This window comes from Pollicipes pollicipes, unplaced genomic scaffold, assembly GCF_011947565.3.
Source record: "Pollicipes pollicipes isolate AB1234 unplaced genomic scaffold, Ppol_2.1 Scaffold_691;HRSCAF=793_pilon_pilon_pilon, whole genome shotgun sequence".
NCBI classification, from domain to species: domain Eukaryota; kingdom Metazoa; phylum Arthropoda; class Thecostraca; order Pollicipedomorpha; family Pollicipedidae; genus Pollicipes; species Pollicipes pollicipes.
Window position 1 is genome coordinate 1 of NW_023596961.1, and position 13,089 is coordinate 13,089.

General features: G+C 60.4%; 1 pseudogene; it reads left to right on the plus strand.

Annotated features, from left to right (window-relative positions):
* Positions 1-64: 64 nt before the first annotated feature.
* On the plus strand, positions 65-12,430 carry LOC119108872 (glycerol-3-phosphate acyltransferase 3-like; annotated as a pseudogene).
* Positions 12,431-13,089: the final 659 nt, after the last annotated feature.

Consider the following 13,089-nt stretch of genomic DNA (forward strand, 5'->3'; position numbering starts at 1 on the left):
GCTGAAGGAGGCGCGTGTTGGGGAGCTCAAGGTGGTGACGCCTGACGTGTACTGGGAGCTCAAGGCGGTGGCGCGTGCTGGGAGCTCAAGGCGGTGACGCCTGACGTGTACTGGGAGCTCAAGGCGGCGGCGCGTGCTGGGGAGCTGAAGGAGGCGCGTGTTGGGGAGCTCAAGGTGGTGACGCCTGACGTGTACTGGGAGCTCAAGGCGGTGGCGCGTGCTGGGGAGCTGAAGGAGGCGCGTGTTGGGGAGCTCAAGGTGGTGACGCCTGACGTGTACTGGGAGCTCAAGGCGGTGGCGCGTGCTGGAAGCTCAGGGCGATGGTGCGTGCTGGGAAGCTGAAGGAGGGAGCGCGTGTTGGGGAGCTGAAGGAGGGGGCGGGTGTTGGGGAACTCAAGGTGGTGACGCCTGGCGCGTGCTGGGGTGCTCAAGGGTAGTGTGACCGAGCTCGAGCTCTGAAGAGTACAGTTTAATTCGTGCTGAAGCGGCGTTCTTTACGTTTCTATTATCTGGTCGGCCGCGAATCAAGACAAAACGCGCTGGTAGTAATATGGGTGTTAATAGTGAGTGCTAAACCAATTTGTTCATGAAACACATTTGTAGAAGAAATGGAGATTGTATTTCTTGGGAGCTTAAGTGCTTAGCAATGAAATTAGTACTGCCTTCAACCGGTAGTGCGTGATTTTGACGTCGTAGGCTGTCTGAAGCGTGGCCGCTTCCCCCGGTTGCCCGGGCTCTCACGGAACGTTGGTCGTTGGGCGGTGTTTCGACCTGTCTCCGATCTGTCCGTCCGTTGGCCGGCATCTCTGACATTGTCCACGTGCCCGGCCGCCCCGGCGTGTGGGGCGCAGGCGTGCCGGCTCGGCCTCGCGTGTCGTGTCGTGTGTGCCGAGCAGGCCGTGGCCGCCGGGGTCTGGTGCCGCGGCAGCCGGTGCGACCGTCTTCCGCGTGGCTCGGCTCCTGCCCCCCCCCCCCCCCTCCCCGCCGGCTCAAACGCCACATGCCCGGCCCGGGCCCGGCTGGGAGGTCAGCGGTGGCGCCCGGCTCGGCTCCCTGCCCGCCCGCTCCGCCCGCCCGCCCCGCCCGGCTCCGCTGCCCCTGGCCGGTTGGACCGGGGCGCCGACAGTCCACGGCCGATTAGACGTGATAGGAGGCGGTCGGGTGCCCGGCTGGGCCCCGCGTCACCGTCAGCGGCAGGGCTGCCGCGATCGCCGCCCTCAGGCCAGCTCCGACGCGTCTGTCGGGACGAATGCGGTCTGTCAGCAGGGCGAAGGTCGTCAGACGGCTGTGAGGCGGGAGTCCAGTCGCGTTCTCTGTTTCGAGGCCGTCTATACGTTGTGAAGGACAGTAGTGCGATTGGAAACAATTCACAGTGCGGCGCTCTGTTCAACTTATTAGTTAGTTTAGTTAGATAGTGCGTATAGGTGCTCTCTGAATTCGACTACTTTGAGCCTCACACCCCTGCCGCTGTCTTGCTGACGACGATAGGTGGCGAGGGGGGGGGGGACAGATGGAGATGACTGGTCATCTCCGATGACCTGATGACCGATGATTTCGATATGGTGACTGATGATCTCCATTTCGACGACCGATTATCTCGATCTCGGTGACCGAGGATGGGAGGACTGGTATCTGAGGCTGTCGCTTCGAATTCCAGAGAAACCAGTCTGATGGACCCGGCCGATGACGTCAGCTAGCAAACTGGTCAGCAGGAAAGAGGGGACCGACCTGGCACGGCATTGCCATGACGTGGCGCGGCAGGACACGAAAAATCCTCCCCGAATTTGCCTGGGAAACGACCGTGGGGGAATTAGCCCTTGGAGCAACGTGACGGTACCTGAGTACGCGGCAGTATAGGCCTGGCAAGGCCTATGCATTTGACCAAAAGGGTGGAAACAGATCTTTTTATATTGAAGTAGCCGGTTGTGACGAACGATGAACAAGGCTGGCCGTTACTGGCAGTTGCTGGTACAGGGTGACAGATAGCGTTGCTCCGTCCCCTCCCACTGACCAGTGTCACGGTCCACGCAGCGGCGCTAGGCGAGTGATGATGGTATCTCGCCTGCAAGGGCGCTGAGATCGAGGATAGGATCGGCCCCGCTGCCGTGGCCGCGCCGTGAGGTAGACTTGCGAGCGCGGCGAGTGATGAAGTATATCGCCTGTCCAGGGCGCTGAGATCGGAGGATCGGCCCCGCTGCCGTGGCCGCGCAGTGAGGTAGACTTGCGAGCGCGGCGAGTAGTGAAGTTATCTCGCTGTCAAGGGCAATGAGATCGGAGGATCGGCCCCGCTGCCGTGGCCGCGCCGTGATGGTAGACTTGCGAACGCGGCGATTGTCGGCCCGCCGGCATCTTTGCCAGCTTGGGAAATGCGTGCCAGCTGGGAAATGGCCCGGCATTGAAGGCGGTCTGCTAACTGAGCCGGAAACGTGGGATCATTCTGTGTGCGTTGAAAACATTGGTGGGTGTGCTGTGGTGCAACGTAGACCAGGGCCTAACATAATGCGTATGTTGGTGTCCGACTTCTTTAATTCAAGTCGGTAATGATGTTTGTTGATGATTCGGATTATGACGGAAGGGAAAGGAATGAGCACCTTTATGGTTGGTGTTCAGTGTAATTGCAAATGAGTAGTAGTTGGAATCTGGTTGCTCACACCGCCGCGTTGCCCCAGTTCCCGGCCGCCGGAGGGTCCCCCGGTGTCTGCTGTCGTGGTCGGCCGGCTGCCGCTGGCCCGGCAGCTGCGCGCTGGCGTGGCGGGCGGCACGCCCCCTGGACGCGGACTCCGGAGCGCCGGCACCCGGCCGAGGGGTGCTGACTGGTGACCGGTCGGGCGGTCCCGTCACTGGACGCGGCCGCCAGACGCCGGCGGGCCGGCCGTGCCGCCGGCGCCGGTCACGGCCACGGCTGGTCAGCGCCCGTAGCTTGAGCACGACATGGCGGCCGCACGCGCGCGCGTGGGCCCACCAGCCAACTGGCTGGTACGGTGCTGGTATGGGCTGCCCGTCGACGTGACTTTCGATGATGATATGGTTGTCGTCATGCGGAGGGATTGTCGAGCCTCGCATGCTGTGTGATTATACTCAATTTGGTGAGCATGCCATCATCAGTCGCCACCCTTTACACTGCAGTGGCGTCGTGAGAGACTGTTTTTAGTGGGGCTCACTCTCGTTAAGTGCGAGGTTGGGAACCAAGTGATTATAAAGAAACGATTCTGACTGAGGCTAACCCTGTTATGGCTGACTCCGGTGATCATACACGGGCCCTGTGCGTTTTGCCCTCCACCCGGCGCATGGGAATCTGTAACCGGCATCGATTTTTGGAAAAATAGCTCTGTTTAAGCCTGGAACTTGTCGCACTCGTGCGTGGACGTTGGTCTGAGCGCCTCTGGCCACACGCCTCGGCGCGCATGCCACATGAGCACACCACTGGTGGAGGCGGCTCGGCATCGGACCCGGCCGTGCCGGTGGGCGGTGGCGCGGCGTCGCGCCCTGACCGGGACCGCCGCGTGGCGCGGCACGTGCAGACCGCGGCCGAACCGTTGCCGGGGGCGACACGGCGGCGGCGGCGCGCCTGTTTTATTCGGGTGACATCTCGCACCGTCTCCGTCGGTGACGGTCACGTAACACGTCGGTCTCCGTGCCGGCCGCCGTCAGGTCCCGTCGTCCTGTTACTGGGGCAGGGCAGGGTGTGACGTCCGCCCCCCGGCCGGTGGCGGCTCCGGACGTGCACGAGGGAGGACGCCGAAAACATGTATGCCAGGCTTGTCGGTGTCTCTTGAGTTCGAGGGTATGTTCAGAAAACGCTTGCTCAGGAGTGGCGGAAGGTTTTGTGACATCTCTTCCATCCGACACACCGCCGCCTGGCTGACGTTTTGTGTGCGGCCGGCGGTGGGTGGCGGGTGGCCGCGTGGTCCCGATGGCCGGTCCGGAGTCCGGACGGCGGCCGGCCTGCGCAGTGTCGGCCAGGACGCTGACCCACCACCCGGCGGCCGCTCAGGACAGGCTCGCGTGATCGCTCCCGGCCACACACGAGCAGATTAAACGCTGGCTGCCAACTGGGTGCTCAATGGTCGTACCTTCGGTACAGTGCAGTGGTACGCTGAGGACTGGGGAATGTTAGGCTGTGCCTTCCGTCGCGGCGATTTTGTTTTTCGAGGTCTGGAAGATATACTACAGATGCCACACCGTCGGTCCATTGCACTCACCTTTGTTCCTGTGAGAGATCGGGGAATATTTACGTTCGTGGCTTTCACGCGCGTATACCATGATTGGGCTCAGATGGCAAATTGGGGCTTGAGAACGCGCCGACTGCCCAGGCCGTATGACGCCCATTGATCTGGTTCGGAAATGAGCGTTTGATTGGTGTTGCGTCGTAATCGGGTATTTTTTTATTTGGTTCTGTGAGAGACTTATGTGGATATAGGGAGAACTTGTATTCCCTGGTAACCACTTACGTAATTTAAGGTTCCATTGCAGGCTTTTAAGAATTCACCATTTTATCACATCGTTCGTTGATCTGCAACATTCTCATTCTATCTGTCGCATTACCATCTAGCAGAAACACAAAGCCAGTGGTTTTTGCAAACGTGATTTTGCGCACGGTGTTGTGAAAGAATGTGCCTCAGCTGTGTGCGGATAGCTGAGGTGGTTAGAGCGCCTGCCTTCCAATCCACCCGCCCGTGGCCGTGTGGGCTATAGTAGCTTTGGATTGTCTATTTGTTTAGATTGGAGCCCTTTCGACCGGCAATGATAATGTCATGGCTGTGGGATGACGGAGAATGAATACCGATGGGGCAGAACTGAATGCGCCGGGGGTCGGGGGGGGGGGGGAGGGGTCAGCCACTGAGCCTCGGCCCGTGCAGGAACCCTTCAGCGTGGTGTGCGTTGAGTGCCCGGTCGAGGTCCCCCTCTAGGTGGCCTCTCGACGCACTTGTAACTGATGAATGCAGCCTGCCTCGAACAGGCGGGGTGTCGCGAGAATGCTGGTTGAAGCGAGACGGAATAGTAAGAGGGTCGGATAGCTCCACTGGCTTTAGGCGCTTGCTATTTATGGTTGGCAGGTATGTGCTGTGGCCCGTCGCAGCGGATGCGCTGAAGGCGAGGTGACGTCAGAGGGCAAGCCGGGCCGTGCCGAGCGTTGCGGTACGCGGAACTTTCGCCACCAACTTGTGCCGTTGATTGGAATTGCGCGTTCGGTTGGAGCGGGTCAGGGCTCCCGTAACAAGTGCTGCTTAGCTTGAAGTCTGGTTCCAGAAATCCATACACTCAAAATGTTGGATAAATGGTGGATGGATATGTTTTAAATGTTGGATGGATAAATCTTTAAAAGCCGGGCAAAAAAACCTGGTGTTGTAGGTTCATGGTCATGTTTTATTGTATTTTTACCTGTCCCCCGGCTTGATTGTCGTTTTTCGTTTGTTATGGATGGTGACTGCGGCAGAAAGTGTCACGGAGTTGCTTACGCGGTCTCTCTTTCCCAGTCCTGGAACTTGCTGACGCGAACTCAGCAGAAGTACGAGTTCATCAGCTGGCGCCTGACGCTGCTATGGTTCGTGGGCTTCTTTTTCCGGTACTGCTTCCTCCTGCCCGTCCGAATCACCATCTTCTTCACTTCGGTAAGCACCGCCTGGTCACCTATGTGGAACGATCCCATTTTAGGATTGATAGCCTTTTTGCGTGCGGGGACGGCAGTGGGATGGATGTCTTTAAGCTAAGATGTTCTCTTTCGTGTGTTGTATCTATTCGTTGTGTTTTGTTGTAATTGCAAGCGCCTAATTGTGGAATGTTTGCCTTTTCGCAGATTTTTGAAGGTTCAAGCGAGTTTTATGTTTGTGATGTTTATTTTGCCCATTTATTGCTGTAAGTGGACTTCTGCGTTGTTTTTGTAACGTTGCCTTGTGTTTCGCCTTGCAGGGCGCGAAATTATGCTAATTCTTGATATATTTGTACGCACCATGCATATATCTCTTCCATTATCTGTCTTGTTCGACGCATGCTTGTCTATCATGATACCGTACTCGGAACATGTCGTTGATTGGTGCCTGGATCGCGTCGTTTCTGTCGGTCTTCTCCGTTTGGCGGGTGCTGAGAGCGGCGCCGGATAAAGCCGACCTTGACCAGTGGCTTGCAGCTCCGCTGCCCGTGCCGATCACCAGCGTGCTGCGTCGCAGTCTGCACGCCGCTGAAATGTCGCCGCAGCGCGCTCCTCACCGCGCCGCCCTGTCTTCCAAGGTGGCCTCGTTTGTCCTCTTCGTCTCGGCCGTTGGCGTGCTGCCAGAGTGCCGGCTGAAGCGCTGGCTCTACGACAAGGTCTCGCTCATGGCGTTCCGCATGTTGACGCGGAGCTACTCGGGCTGCGTGCGCTTCCACCAGCTGGAGAACCGGCCGCGCGCGCGGGGCGTGTGCGTGGCCAACCACACCTCGCCGATCGACGTCTGTATCCTGAGCTGTGACGTCAGTTACGCTCTGGTCAGTGGGCGGCGGCCGGGTATTCGTCTGCCCCGCGGGCTCCGTGCTGCTGAGCTCTGTCCATGGGGCCTCGTCCGCGTCCATGTTGTGGTCTCCGTCTCGCAATAGGCCCCTCGGCCGTTCCTGTCTCGCAGCGGGCTAATCTGCTGTCCCTGTCTTTAGGCTCCTCGTCAGTCCCTGTGCTGTAGCGGGTTGTTAAGCTTGTCCCTGTCTCGTAGCAGGCTTGCGTCCCTGTGCTGTAGCGGGTCATTCAACTGTCCCTGTATTTGGCTCTTCATCCGTCCCTGTCTGCAGCGGGTTAGTCAACTATTCGTGCCCTGCAGTCCATTCTCCGTCCTTCGTTATCCTACAGTAGTATGTTCGTCTGTCTGTCGTGCAGTGGGCTCTGCATCTGTCCCTGTTCAGCAGTAATCTGTTGGTTGGACCTTTCCGGAAGTCGGCTATTCGTCGGATTTCGCCAGCTTTACGCAGCGGCAGTATTGCGCATCGATCGTCTGGTTCGTTGGCAGGAGCTGTGTCCGTCCTTCGTGACGTGCGCGGCTGACAGTGCGGGACCTTCACCGTCAGCCGCGCACGCCACGGACCAGTTAGTAGAGTCGTCCATTTTGCCGGTCGGATTAGGGTCTGGGTGTGCTGTCCACCGTGTCTGGCGGCCTTGGTGGTACAGACCGCGGCACTTCGGGGTGTCCGTAGCGCCGGCTCGCAGTCGGAGGTATGTTGCGCTGCTGTACGCCCGTTCGCGGAGGGTCGCACATGCCCGTCTGTGATACGCTGGCTGGGCGGAACGGCCGGCGCCGGCGGCGATGGCCGGGTGTTCTGCAGCGCCAGCCGACCGCCGACAGGGGACGGTGTCTGGCACGCTTGACAGGTGTGCCGCTCGGACGCCGGCGGCGGCTCGGTCAGCTTGCCTGTCCGCTGGTGACTCGTAGGCGTTCGTCCCTCAGGTCCGCCAAGTGTTCGCTGCAAAAGCGTGACGGTGTTATCGTTGTTGTCATTGGCTCTGTCCAGCGGGCTGCCGACTTGAGCGGCCCTTCGCCGATGGTGACGCGGTCCTGCATGCCACGTGGGAGTGTTGTTGCCGAGGGTGGTCCTATCCCAGGCATCCCGCCTGGGATATGTGGCTGCCTCGTTTGGCGATGCTGGGCTACCGTCGAGGGCTGTGTGGCTATGTGCGTGAGGGAAAGCATGCACGTTTGTCGTTGTCTCGTGTACCGCGGGTCCTGTGTACGGCGCCGCCACCAGGGGCTTTTCCCGCGCGTGTGACCCCGGGGCGTGGCGTCGCCGCTGGTCTGCCGCAGGTGACTTGGATGGTGCTGGCCATGTCGCTGCTGGGCTGCCTGCCGGACAGCACGGCGCGCCGCTGGGCCGCCCAGCGCACCAGCGTCTTCTGCTTCCAGTTCATGTCCAACACGCTGTCGGCCGTCATCACGTACCACAACCCGGAGAACCGGCCGATGCGCGGCATCTGCGTGGCCAACCACACCACGCCGATCGACGTGCTCGTGCTCAACTGTGACCAGGCCTACAGCCTGGTATGTGGCGGCCGCGGCGGCCACGCAGCGCCCACGCTTGGCTTCCCTGGGACCGGCGCTGCACAGGGCTGGCGGCAGCTTGCTTGGCGTGGTAGCGGCGTGTGCTTTGCCTGGCGTTTGTGTGGACGTCCGGGACTGGCAGGCATGGGCGTGATCCGAGTTATCTGGCGGCGAGACGCTCCCGTTTGCTGGGAGGGTGAGCTGAAGCGAAGCTCCAAAAGCGCAACTGATTGCATAGTCCTTGATGTGGCGCATTACAGCCGTGGTGCTTGGGCAGCTCATACCATTTCAATTCTCAGTCATGTTAGCTGTAAATTAACTTGAATGCCACATTGGTAACCTGTCCCTGTATCGCCCCCCCCCCCCCCCCCCTCCTGCTCTTAAGTAATCACAAAAGGCATTTGCCAACTCATTGATACAGCCATGGATTGCTGACATCATTTGGCGAAGGTGCCTGGATCCATCAGCTCAGTTTTCGGCATGATCTACTAACAACTGACGACTCTCACATCTGTTAACGTCTCCGTGTTCCGCGCCGCAAAGAGTGTTGGTGTTGCATGCGTGTGACTGATGGTTTTTCAATCATCCTTACTTTTGTATCTCAGGAGATGGTGAGTGGTCCATCCGATGCCGGCCCATCGCTGACCCTGGTGATGACCGGACGTTCCGATGACCCGTCTCATAGCGCAGTTGTCTCTAGCCTCTTACGACCTGGGGTGATCTCAAGCCGCACATTTTGCCACTGTCCTCTGTTTTAGAACACAGCACTGTTAAGATAATTTCTGGGGAGTTTCTGGTGGCCTCTGCTGGTTATACCTGTTCGTCTGTTGATGCGGCGGCGCGCGGCTGTGCCCGGGCCGCTGTTGACGCGCTGTGGCGTGTGCCCGGGCCGCTGTTGACGCGCTGTGGCGGTGTGCCTGGGCCGCTGTTGACACGCTGTGGCGTGTGCCCGGGCAGATCGGGCAGCGGCACAGCGGCTTCCTGGGGCTGCTGCAGCGCGCCCTGACGCGGGCCTCGTCACACATCTGGTTCGAGCGCGGCGAGGTCAAGGACAGGTCGGCGGTGACGCGCCGGCTCAAGGAGCACGTCGACGACCCGCACAAGCTTCCCATCCTCATCTTCCCGGAGGGTACCTGCATCAACAACACGTCCGTCATGCAGTTTAAGAAGGGCAGCTTCGAAGTGGGCGGCACCATCTACCCCGTCGCCATACGGGTGAGAGCAGGCCGGCTTAGACGGCCCATTGGAGGGAGCGTCGAACGCGGGGTGGTCGAGGATTCGGGAGGCAAGCGTGCTAGCATCAGTGCCAGTACTGCTAAGGCTCGTGCAGCTTGATGGCTGCAGTGTCGTGTCTCGTGTCGGCGCTGCTGGGGAGCTGCTGCGATCATGTTGTTGTCGCCCGTACTTTTGAGACCCTCTTCATGCGGCGATCAGTTGGGCATTGGAGGTACGTGGGCCAGGAAATGGGGTCGGCCGAAGGTCGGAGAGTGGTGAGTCACCTCGGGGTTGGTTAGCGTCCGCGCGCTGATTCTGACCTGGGAGCCGGACGAGGTGACTGGAGCCTGTGTGGCGTTACGCTCGTATTGGCGGACGCAGGCAGGTAAGGGGATTCAGAAAGACGCTACAGCGGCTATTCACGTGAAGGGCCAGACGTGCTAGCTGCCGAGTTATTGCTAGACACGGGCATGTCGCTGCATTGCTGTTGGCAATCCGAAACGAGAAAGGGCTTGTGTGGTGTGTGAGTCAAGCGCTGCAGCACTGTAGCAGCTCAGTGTCGCCCGTGGCGTCACACCAGCGCCAGCGGCTCAGTAAAGAAATCTCCGCGCATCAGCACACATGTGGTTATAAAACAGGTCACATCAACACGCATGTAAATTTTGCGTGGTGTGTGATTCACCCCCCTGATTGCGTTTGATCGCATACTCGCCGCGGCCGTGGAGCCACATCCGGTGCATACTGTGGGCACGCAGCACAGCTGAGCCGCACCGAGTTGCCCCTCCCCCCCCCCCCCCCCCCACCAGTTCAGGTAAAATGTCCTGCGAGGTCGGGAGCAGCTCAATCCACTACCTGCGGCACGTGCCTGCGCTCCGCGCCACCGCTGACTGACAGGCATGCGTTCATGCCTCCCAGCGAGACAAATCGGGAGACATAGAGGAATGCCCTCCGGCACTTGGCGAGAGAGATTGACACCGATACATCACCGCCTGCGCCGCTTAGGAAATGATGTATGAACGCTAGTCGCTGTGAGAGCCAAGCTCTGAAACCTTCGCTGTCGTGAGGTCTAATTAACTCATGACGCACTCCAATTTAAATTTACGAGATAAGTAACTCAGCACATGGCCGAACCGGTGGTCGTACTGTGGAGACGGGAGCGGCGTCACATGGCGCGCCGGCCGGCCCGACACATGGCTGAGCGGCTACAGCGGTCCTCAGTCAATACCACCCACCATACGCCCCAGGGGCTTGCGCGGTGGGCCGGCGTGTCGACCGTCGAGACCCCCCCCCCCCCCCGCACCCCCGTCTGATAGTCATCCGCTCAGGACCGGCAGATGCGTGAGCCACGTGTTTTGTGTTGCTTGTTAACAATAAGCGAAGAACCGTGCGCTTGAATAACGACGGCCGTTAAATTATTCATACGAGCAGAAGTCAGGCTGATTTACGACTTGCAAGCGTTGGCATGGCGCAAAATCTTATTACCATGAGCAAAGAAATGTCACCGAAGGACTCGACGGGGCGGATTTTTCCCGCTCTTATTTAGAGAGCGTTCCCGACGGCTACTGTCACGGCGGGTCCCGTCTCCACAATACGGCCACCGGTTGGGCCATGTGACGCCCTTCTCGTCTCCACAGTACGGCCACCGGTTCGGCCATGTGACGCCGCTCCCATCTCCACAGTACGGCCACCGGTTCGGCCATGTGACGCCGCTCCCATCTCCACAGTACGGCCACCGGTTGGGCCATGTGACGCCGCTCCCGTCTCCACAGTACGACCACCGGTTGGGCCATGTGACGCCGCTCCCGTCTCCACAGTACGGCCACCGGTTGGGCCATGTGACGCCGCTCCCGTCTCCACAGTACGACCACCGGTTCGGCCATGTGACGCCCTTCTCGTCTCCACAGTACGGCCACCGGTTGGGCCATGTGACGCCGCTCCCGTCTCCACAGTACGACCACCGGTTCGGCCATGTGACGCCCTTCTCGTCTCCACAGTACGGCCACCGGTTGGGCCATGTGACGCCGCTCCCGTTCTCCACAGTACGACCACCGGTTCGGCCATGTGACGCCGCTCCCGTCTTCACAATACGGCCACCGGTTCGGCCATGTGACGCCCTTCTCGTCTCTCCAGTTCGACCCCCGGTTCGGCCATGTGACGCCCTTCTCGTCTCCACAGTACGACCCCCGGTTCGGCCATGTGACGTCGCTCCCGTCTCCACAGTACGACCACCGGTTCGGCGATGCCTTCTGGGACAGCAGCCAGTACAGCATGCTGCACTACCTGTACATGATGATGACGTCGTGGGCGATCGTGTGCGACGTCTGGTACCTGCCGCCAACCTCGCGTCAGCCCAGCGAGACGGCCATCGACTTTCGCCAACCGCGTCAAGGCGTCCATCGCCAGTGCCGGCGGACTCGTCGATCTCATGTGGTTAGTGCCTTCCCGCCGGTCTTCTATGCCTTCTACTGCTGTCCTGTTTGCCACACAGCTTCGTTGTTTGCGCTGCGGCACTGGGTGGAAACCGTGACAGGTCAATGCCCGGGGGAGAGGGCAGGGTCGAAACCGGACTTCACGACGCAAGATGCGGCGGGGCTCTGTCCTGTCCGCTGGCCACGATCCTGTGCTATCTGTGTATCCTCTTAAAACTACGGTCATGAGGTCTTCACCATATAGCGCTACGTTCGCCCCACTTCCGCCGTTGGTTGTGCCACGAGGTGTCAGTGTGACCCTGATGAGGGGTTGGGGCACCGCTGCCTGCGCTGACTCCGTGTTACACGTCCGTGTAATGAAGTGCCGGGGTTGGCTCCGTGTTACACGCTCGTGTGATGAAATGCCGGGGCACCGCTGCCGGCGCTGGCTCCGTGTTACACGCTCGTGTGACGTCACCCTGTGGGGCGCCCGGCGGCGCCCTGAGACGGGCCCCCTGCGTGTGGCTGTAATCGGGCCGTGTGGCGCCGCTGGGCGAGCGACGTGTCCAGTGCGGGCGGCGGGCCTGCGCGCGCCGGAGCTGTGACTCCTAGCGCCCCCTCGCCACAGGGACGGGCAGCTGAAGCGGATGTCGGTGAAGAAGGAGTGGCGGGAGAAGCAGCAGCAGCACTTCACGCGCCGCATGCTCGCCATCAACCAGCAGCTGCGCGACGAGCAGCGCGAGAAGGACGAGTGAGCGGCGGTGCTGGCGGCGGCCCGGCTCCGGCCGGGGGCGTGTCTTTCCAGTCAGCGAAGGCCGGCAGCCGTTCTCCTTCAATCGACGTACGCGCTGCCACCGGACCGCTGCGGCCACTCGTGCGCTGTGGTCTGAACCGAGCGGAGTCGACGACTGAGCCGCGTCTGATGCGCCGGCCGACATTCCGGGGAGCCCCCGGCCCGTCGCGAAGTAGCGCTCGTCTCACAGGTTGTCACGAGTGTCGAGGCGAGACCGGCAGGGTGCGAGGCGTCCGGGACCCCGATAGCCAGACTGATGCCGTTGTGGCGGAGCTGTGCTGTGACAACCGTGCGGCGGTGCACGGTTACGACGTCGCAACGGAGGACAGCCTCGCGTTAGCGACTTGGTGTCCAACTGGTTAGTGACGTCGCTTGTAGCTGTTCCAGTATGAGAGCCACGTGTATGAGTGACGCTGGTCGTCCCAGTCTGGCGTTTGTGCGGCTGACGGGATGCTTCCAGTCCAAACCAAACTTGTGTGCCTGCGATGGTAGCTGCTCTTGTTTGAGAGCATGGGTGACAATGTGACGGCAGGACTGTGTCAGTCTGACAGCGGTGGTTGACAGTGCGACGATAGCTGCGTGTGACTATGTGACGTCCGAAGGTGGCTACTCGATGGGGTCAGTTGAAAATAGCGTGACGAAGAGCGTGACTGTCCTCTTGCGAAAGAAGACGTGG